Genomic DNA, 8,811 nt, shown 5'->3' with positions numbered 1-8,811 from the left:
CGGTGAAAACCGAACAGAAGCTGCCAACAGTACACCATCTCTCACTTTCCTACACCCTCTTCACCCACTAACCCACCCTGTCCACCTTTTCTTTACAGATCCGCCTGAGCGCCTGGACACCAACTACGTTGGTGACGGTGCGCTATATAAATACCTTTAACATTAACATATATATTTGACAGTCGTGTGCTCGTTTGACATTTTTTTTCCAATATAATAAAGGCGATAAAGCGCAATAAGCAGCTTTCAGAAACCGTCCTTATTTGATTGCACAACTTTCAAAATCGCCTTTATTATATTGGAGGAAAAAAATTCATTCTAACTAGCACACGGCTGTCAAATATATAGGTAAACGATGCTAATTTTGCATGCTAACCTGCACACTGACAGCTGGTATATGAAGGATCGCAGCTAGGTGTGCAGCTGCTTCAGTCTGATTCTACATTCGGCTACGAGAACAGCCATTCCTTTCCGTTATCAAGGATACCAAACATTACATAACACCGGCTCCATTGGCCAGAGCTGGTTGTGGTAACTAAAAACGTTCATTCATTGACTGGTTGCTTCTATCATTTCCCCTGCCCTATGTGATAAAGTGATCCAAACCGTGTGTTTGTGAGACCAGCATAGAGGAAAGCAACGATTGGCTCCTCAGAGTAGCTGCTCATCTCAGCCAATACTGCTGGGTAACCGAACCGACGTCACCAAAGAGGAAGAGATATCATCTACAAGTTGTAAATAGAAGACCCAAACACCTAGGGCTGTGCAGTGAAACGGTGCCGCGAGTCAGTGGCAGTGTAACAAGGTACGGTTCCTCTAAGGTCAAGTAACTAGTCAAGCCGATTATTTACATTACTTATTTCATGGCGTGCGTTCGTTGCGGAAGGGATTCTGCGACCCTATGCATTGCCTTCGTGCATTCCTGTCATTTAAGCTAGGCGCACTCTCTCAAATTGTGTTATGTAATTGGAAAAACAAAAGTAATGCTCCCAGGAGCCCAGCGCGCAAAGTAATTTGTGGCTTATAAATCGGACGAACTGAAGGTGACACATGCACAACAAGGCACTACTTTGCAGATGTTTTGATGCATTCACTGTAACACAGGGATCATTCCTACGTGCTTTCAAACGTAGTGTTTCAAGTGCGAAACATGTAAATCATGGTGTAACCCCTTGCCCAAATTGAGTTCGGCTAGGTAGAGCTTGCATTCTTGTCCCCTGAGGAAAATAAGAAATAAAGGAGACATGGCTAGATTCCCAAAAAGCAGCGCAAATGAATGGACGGTGGATGGGCTCGTTTCATTTGCAGTGCTTTCAGAAAATGCTCAGGTCACCTTTCTTAGAGAAGACATTTCAGGGGCGGGCTGGACAATAGAGTAAAGATTCCCTGTCCAGCTCCCCTGCATACATTGGTGTGGGGAGTGCACACACCACGTCACTATATATGTCTGGCTCCCAGCCAGTCTCTTGAAATGACTGAGGAAAAAAAAGCATTTCCATTCTTGTTTGGGGAATGGAAAAGTGACAGGTTTAATCTGCGCCTGTCACAGGGATGAACCACATTTCAGGGCATTTAAAAGCACATCCCGTTTGTGAACTGTTTTGCACCCGCTTATATGCGCAAAAAGGGAACAAAAAGCATTGAATATGTGCTCATTCAGATGCCCTTTGTGAATTGGGCTGCACCTTTTTTTGGCGCAAGTGAAACAGCAAAAAAGTTGTGAGGAACTGGCCTACAGACACAAGGCTGTAGAAAAAAATATTTTATTTAATGTTGGGTGTGTATGTGTTATTTAAAAGGATTTTCCCACGCAGGTGTTTTCGTGTTCACTGATGTGAGAGGGAAAGTGGATGTCGTGGCCTACCATAGGCTGCATAGGGGCAGGAACAACCCATAGTGGCTATATACTGGACTTTCCCAACAGTGAGTAGTGTCAGGTAGGAAGGGTCTGTTTGCTCAGTTCCGCCCTAAGGGTCTACATTTGGCCCCTCTAAGGGAGGATGGGATGAAAGGGCAGATCCCTCAGAAGGAAATCAAACCAGCAGAATCAAGAAGAAAGGGTTTAGAGTGGGTAAGATTTATAAAGTCTTATATTGAGCTTTATTAGAAGGGTTCTATGTTGGGATGCCTAAAAAATGTTCTTTGGTGTCTGTTTCCTCTGAAGGAAGAAGGCAAGGGCTCATGGCATAGTCCATCTTCTTTTTTAACATTTTTATTTGCAGGTGGTGCAGCGCCCCTTCCCATCCAGCTGGTCTGGGGGATGGTGGGGTCTGTCCCTGGCCTGGGGTACGGAAGGCACACCCCTTTGCACAGGCTAGGGACAGAAGATCGGATGATACAATTAATTTATCAAGGATGCAATTCCTTTGCGAATGTGGCTATGCAACAAAAGCTCAAAATGTTTAGTTTTGGCTATTAAGAGGCACTTTACATGTAAGACAAAAATATTGTCACGAGAAGCAAATTTAGATGAGCTGTGAGGGGAGACACACAGCCTGTCAGTGTTGTTTGCTTATTTACCCCCACATTGACCACCCATGCCCAAGATAGTCCATATGACCATTCCGATCCCGGGTCGGACTATGGGCAACAAAACAAAAGTAGCACACAAACAAAACCGATGCCCATATTTAGGAGTTCAGTGGCTTCCTACAAGACACTACCTTGGAAGATGGTGGTGGAGTGGCATTGCATGCACTGTTTTGAGAGAAAACCGGGAAAAGCCATGGCAATTTATTTAGTTCCTTGCAAAAAACGGAGTCAAACCCACACTTGCAACCCTTGAGAACCAAAACCAAGGCAAGTCTGTCCACAAAATACAATCCGATCCAAGGCAAGTCTGTCCTCATGCAACACACACATAGATGTGTCCAACAAGCCCAACAAGAAGTAAGCCCAGCGTGAGAAGGAGAATCCTGAAATGTGGATGGGGATAAATGACCTCCCTGAGTGAGCGTGTGCAGTGGTGCATTCCACAGCACAAACCTCAGACAAATTGGTTAAGAAGCCACTTAATGTATTTATTTTATTTGTTTATTGGATATTTGTAAGGCGCCTATACAAATAATTGTGTTTCAAGGCACCACAAGATAAAGAGGGTTGGGGTGTCCAGGGAAAAGATATAACGATCCTACTAGCCCTTGTGATATTCGGATCGTGCAAGTGCAGAACAAAAAGTGTGAGGCAGAGGGGGGGGGGTACTGGTCTGCGCAATATGAGAAGTGCCAGGGTGGGAAGGGAAAGGCAGGCTAAAGAGGATAAGGTGCAAGTGCCAGTGAATGTGGTGATGCAGGACCACATGAGAAGTGCGATGAAGCGGGGTGAATTGTGAAGGGGGGCCTGGAGCCCTGTAGAACTCGGAGGGAACCAGGCAGACAGTCACTGAGGCAGACAAAGTGTTAGCAGGGGACGGGGAGAGGGTAGGAAGAGGAGATAATGAGGGTCTTGAGGAGCTTCTGGAACTTAAGGAGATCCGGCTCAAGCCTGAGAGGGGCAGGGAGACCATTACAGAGGGAACATCCTACGGAGGATCTACCCCCAACTCTCTGATCAGAGAAACGTCTGATCTGCAGAGAGTTGGCGTTAGCAGTCCGAAGGACTCTAGCAAGGAGCTATTTAGGGAGAGAGAGTTGGATGTAGCGGGTTCCCAGCCCCCAGACAGCCTTATGGATGATGCAGTGGGTTTTGAATTTGATCCTAGCATCAACCGGGAGGAGTGGAGGGAAATTAGGGCTGGAGATAAGCGGTACCTGGGCTTGAGGCCAAGGATAAATCGCACAATCTAATTCTGGATTAGTTGAAGGGGGCAAAGGGAGGATAGAGGAAGATTGAGGAAGAGGCTGTTGCAGTAGTTCAGCCTAGAGAGGACCAGAGCTCTGGAGACATTGAGTTTCTGGGGGAGGGTGAGGAAAGGGAAAATGCTTAGAGGAGTGGCAGCTGATAGTAGGCCTTCTTGGCAAGGTCCTTGATATAAGGAGAGAGAGGAATCAAAGATGACACCAAGGTTTTTTGCCTCGCAGGAGGTTGAGGGGAGGGGACCCGTAGAGGGCACCCAGAAGGTGGGAGGGACGGTGGGAGCAGGGGTCCCATTGAGAGGAATCTCAGTCTTACTGGCATTAAGGCAGATATCATTGGCAGAACACATTGACTGAGGGAGGAAGAGGAGAAAGTGGAGGGAAGCTTGAAGGAGAGCTGCGTGTCGTCTACATAACACTGGAAGTGAGGCGAGGAGGTGGAGATCAGGTGAGCCAAAGGGGCAAGGTAGATGTTGGAGCACCACAGTGAAGAGGATAAAGCCTTCAGGGATGCCACAGGTGGAGAATGTGATAGGGGAGAGAAAAGGGCCCAGTTGAACCTGGGGAGGATGGTCGGAGAGGAAGGAGGTCAACCAGTCCAGTGCCAGGCCCGTGATGCCAAATGTGTCATGGAGCCGATTTGTCAGGGAGGCATGATTGACTGTGTTGAAGGCAGAACAAAGATCCAGTAGGAAAAGAACAGATGGAGAGTTGGAATCAAGGTTTGAGAGCAAGTCTTCACGGGTGTTCAGGAGAGCAGTTTCCGTGCCTCTGGTTGCTCTGAAGACAGATTGGTGGTCGCAGAGACAATCGACAGATTCAGTGTGTTGGATCAGTTGGGCGATGGCCAGCTTCTCAAGGAGTTTTCCCAGGAAGGGGCTAATGGAGATAGGGCAGTAGTTAGTCAGGCAGGAGGGGTCGACAGGGGGCTTTTTGAGGAGGGGATGCACAAGGGAGTGCTTGAGGGGAAGCAGGAAGGAGCCAGTGACAAAGGAGTGATTACAGAAATTGGCCAAGGAAGGCTCAAGGGAGGCAATGTTGTCCTTGATAGTTCTAGAGAAGCAGGGAAGCACCTGTTTGGAGGAGACTTTCATAGAGAGGACTTGTCTAGAGACCTTATCCGGTAGTATCCGCCAGAAAGACCAGAGTAGAAGGCATGTAGATAGGGGAGCCAACGGAGGCTTGAGAGCTGGGAGTGGAGGAGGGTGGGAAAATTGTCTTGGGAGGATAGCTCAACGTGCTCGCCTTGGAAGCAAAACGACACGGAGCAGCACAGGTTCGATCCCAGGTTCCGCACTTAGAAACCTCTGGGTATTAAGCGTGTTATAAATAACCTATCATATCAATAGAGGAGAGTGAGGACAGAATGTCCTGAGTTTTGGTTAAGAAGTTAGAGGCCAATGAAGTACAGAGTCAGAGATGGCAGGGGAGAGGTGGAGACTGCAGCAGGATTGGCGAGTTCCTTGCAGATTTTAAACAGTTTGCCAGAGTTCTTAATGGCCCCAGAGATGCAGGCTTGGATATGGGCCCTCTACTCTGATTGAATGGAAAGTCTATATTTCCTTAGGTGCAGGCAGCAGGCCATAGTATGCATCTGAAGCCCGCCATTTCCGCTCAACCATTCTACACTTGTGTTTCAGAGATGCTTGGTCAGAGTCCTACCAGGTGTTGCACTTGGTGGCAGGCTTCATTCGGATCCTCATGACCAGGGCAAGGATGTCCAGGGTGTTGGTGATAGAGAGGTGAAGATTAGCAAGGGCAGAGTCAGAGTGGGAGTCCGTGGCAGGAGTGGACGGGGGAATGAAAGTGGCGACAAAAGCAGCAACTGACACTCGCTTCATCGGTTGAATGACGGAGACGGAGACAGGCAGAGGCTTAGACAGGGTACCTAAGATATCTAGATGAGAAGACAGGAGACCATTGACAGACCAGGAGAGAGGTGCAGTGAGAGGGTTTGAGATGGGGATGTCTGAAGAGATGAGATCATCCAAGGTATGTCCGGCAGCATGCATTGGACTGGAGGGTTGATTGGTAAGGGAAAGGACATCGCAGAGGCTTCGGAAGAGTACAGTGGCTGCCTCGTGAGGGTCAAGGTGGATATTGAAGTTTCAGAGGAGGAGAAGCTTGGAGGTGGAGGCAAGAAGAGGTGAGGTCAGACCACTCGAAGAGGGAGACCGGACCAGGAGTCCTGTAAATGGTGGCGAGAGTCAACAAGAGGGTTGGAGAGACACCAAGCCTACAGACGAGGCATTCAAAGGAAGAGTAGGTCTGAGTGCGAATGTTAGTATCAGGGATCCAATCAGGGAAATTCAAGGCCACTCCTCCTCCAGACCGGTTATGCCTGGGCTTTGAGAGGATCTTGTAGCCCACAGGTAGGAGCGTGTCAAAAGCAGTGACAGAGCTGGCAGTGAACTATGTCTCAGTGAGAGCGAGAACGTCAAGGTCAAAGTCTTCAAGAAGGAGACAAATATCAGAAGAGTGTTTAACAGCAGAGCCAGAGTTGAGGGTAGCTAGGTGAAGCTGGTTGCCACCTTTTTGAAGGTCTTCTGAGCAGGGATAAAGGGATGTGGTACACCCGTCAGTGGTGAAGGGACAAGAGGGGAGGCAGACAGAGAAGTGGCAGGAGAAGGGAGGAACTTGATGCGAGACGGAAGACGCCTATCAAGAAGGGGAAAGTTAGGCTGAGAGCCCTTGCCCATGACAGTGGCATTCTGATAGACATTAATGATGCACCTAGAGGATGAGAAGCCTGCCAAGAGTACTTCCCATCTGGTACCACCATTAATGTGTGGTGATGCGAAAGGAGAGGGGATAGAGACCATATGGGGGGAGTCCATTGGTTCGGGGAGGGAGCGAAAAAGAGGTTTAGTGACAGTCTGCCTGTAAGAAGCATTGACGTAAGTGTCGGCGATGGGCAGGCCCCGATTCGAGACCACAAGATCTTTTTTGAACTTTTTCCTTCCAGGCTTCGAGAGAGAGGTTGGATAGGTGATAGAGTAGCAGTTGGAGTAAATGGGAGAGACGGAGAGCACCATGGAGGGAGAGAGAAGAGAGACTGAGAACTGCAAAAAGCATGATGAACTCAACAGGTGGCCCAGCAGCAGACAGATTGCAAACAAGTCAGGTGCAGAATGTGTCCTCCCCGGACTCTTCGGGGCCAACGCAGGCCAGTAGGTCTCCCACCAATGGGTCAGATGTGAAGATGCTGCAGGCGATAGGCCTTAGGTTTGAGGTCTATGGTCCCTACAAAATAAGATGATTTCCTCTTGGGTTGTAGGGCTGCCTGAGCCGAGTCAGAGTGCTTTGTCCATGCAGAATGACCCACTAAACACAAAACGATGCCACTTGCTTAGCTCGTACTAAAGCAAAGCAGTGGTCACCAGCTCCCCCCACCACTAGGGAAGGGAAGGCACCCACCCACAAGGCAAACTACAGGGCCTTCCAGCAGGCTCCCCTCAGTTTCACACTAGGCCCACAAGGAGCCATGAGTCAGTTCCCAGGCCTTCAGGGGCGATAGGGCCTTAGTTGGAGGAGCCAGGCCGTTCCCTCAGTGGACTCAATCCCTCACCACAACATGGCGGACCCTGCCTGCCACACTGCTCCTCAGCTACCCAGCACAACCAGAACCACAACCCTAGTCCACGCAGTGTTAATAGGAGGGGGCGCACACCAGCATGGAAACCTTGGGAGCCTCTTATGTCCACCAATCCCCGTAAGAGAAGATTGATGCAGAAGAAGAACCAGCGGGGAAGACAGCCACTCGTTTGTAAAAAAACCCGTCAGAAAATCCTACCGACAGCTAGCATTGGGCAACCAACCCAGGTGTAGGAAAAAGTGACGGGGTAGGAAAATCTGACAGCCTGACCTGTCATTTTTTCCGACCCGTTAGAAAATCCTACCGAGAGCAGGCATTGGGCAACCCACCCAGGGGTAGGAAAAAGTGACGGGGTAGGAAAATTTGACAGCCTAACCTGTCATTTTTTCCTACCCGTCAGAAAATCCTACCGACAGCTAGCATTGGGCAACCCACCCAGGGGTAAGAAAAAGTGACGGGGTAGGAAAATCTGACAGCCTGACCTGTCATTCTTTCCTACCCTTCAGAAAATCCTACTGAGAGCTAGCATTGGGCAACCCACCCAGAGGTAGGAAAAAGTGAAGGGGTAGGAAAATCTGACAGCCTGACATGTCATTTTTTCCTACCCGTCAGAAAATCCTACCGACAGCTAGCTTTGGGCAACCCACCCAGGGGTAGGAAAAAGTGACGGTTGGGGTTGTACTGCACAGGTGAGCTAGGGCGGGTAGATTGTATGCTAGTAAGAGTTAGGGTGAGTGGAATGTTTTTTTTTGTGGTGAGCTATGTTGTGAGCTAGGGTGGGTCGGTGTTATGCAGGGTAGCTAGGGCGGGGTGACGTTGTTGGGTAAGCTTGTGTAGGATGCGGCAAAGTGGTTTGTTGAAGTTTGGTGGGGTGTGTGAGGTCGGATGAGGTGTGAGGGAGGTTGTGTGACTGGGGAGAATGGGGCGCTGGGGTGAACTCATATTTTCTGGGGTGCTTTGGCAGTGGTTGGAGAGGTGGGCTGCTGGGATGAGCTATGTTGAATGAGGTGTGCTTGTTTTTATTGCATTTGCATTGGGGGTGAATGCTTGGCTGAGCTAGGGTTCCTGGGTGTGGTTGGTTCTGTTGGGGTGAGGTAGTTTTGCTGGGGTGAGCTAGGGTTTGTTAAGGTGCGCCAGGGTGGTTGGGGTGCTGGGGTGAGCCACATGTGTTGCAGTGATATAGCTGGGCTGGGAGTGATCAGGGTGTCATAGGGTATGGGGTGGGCTAGGGTATGGAAGTGAGCTTGGGTGGGTTCTTAGGGTGTGTGTGTTGGTGTGGTGCTGCAACGAGCAGGGGGGATTCTAGGTGAGGAAGAGTGGGTAGAGGGTTAGGTGTGATCCTGGGGTAACAAGTGTGGGTGAGCTATTGAGATGCTTGGGTGGGTGGACTCCTGGGGTGAGCTCTGAGTGGGTTGCAGGGCA

At 49.5% G+C, this 8,811-nt stretch overlaps 1 protein-coding gene across 1 annotated transcript in view; it reads left to right on the top strand.

Moving 5' to 3' along the window:
- The first annotated feature begins 653 nt into the window (after positions 1-653).
- The window catches only part of LOC138528359 (F-box/LRR-repeat protein 8-like), a 112,652-nt gene continuing 104,494 nt past the window's right edge, over positions 654-8,811 (top strand). Inside the window, exon 1 of the mRNA XM_069639901.1 lies at positions 654-805. The gene's annotated coding sequence lies outside the window, so the exon portion shown is untranslated. The remainder of the gene's footprint in view (positions 806-8,811) is intronic.

This window comes from Ambystoma mexicanum, chromosome 1q, assembly GCF_040938575.1.
Source record: "Ambystoma mexicanum isolate Mex_15411 chromosome 1q, UKY_AmexF1_1, whole genome shotgun sequence".
In the NCBI taxonomy this organism is placed as follows: Eukaryota; Metazoa; Chordata; class Amphibia; order Caudata; family Ambystomatidae; genus Ambystoma; species Ambystoma mexicanum.
Note: the sequence above shows the minus strand (reverse complement) of the source record. Positions and strands in the feature narration are given on the sequence as shown.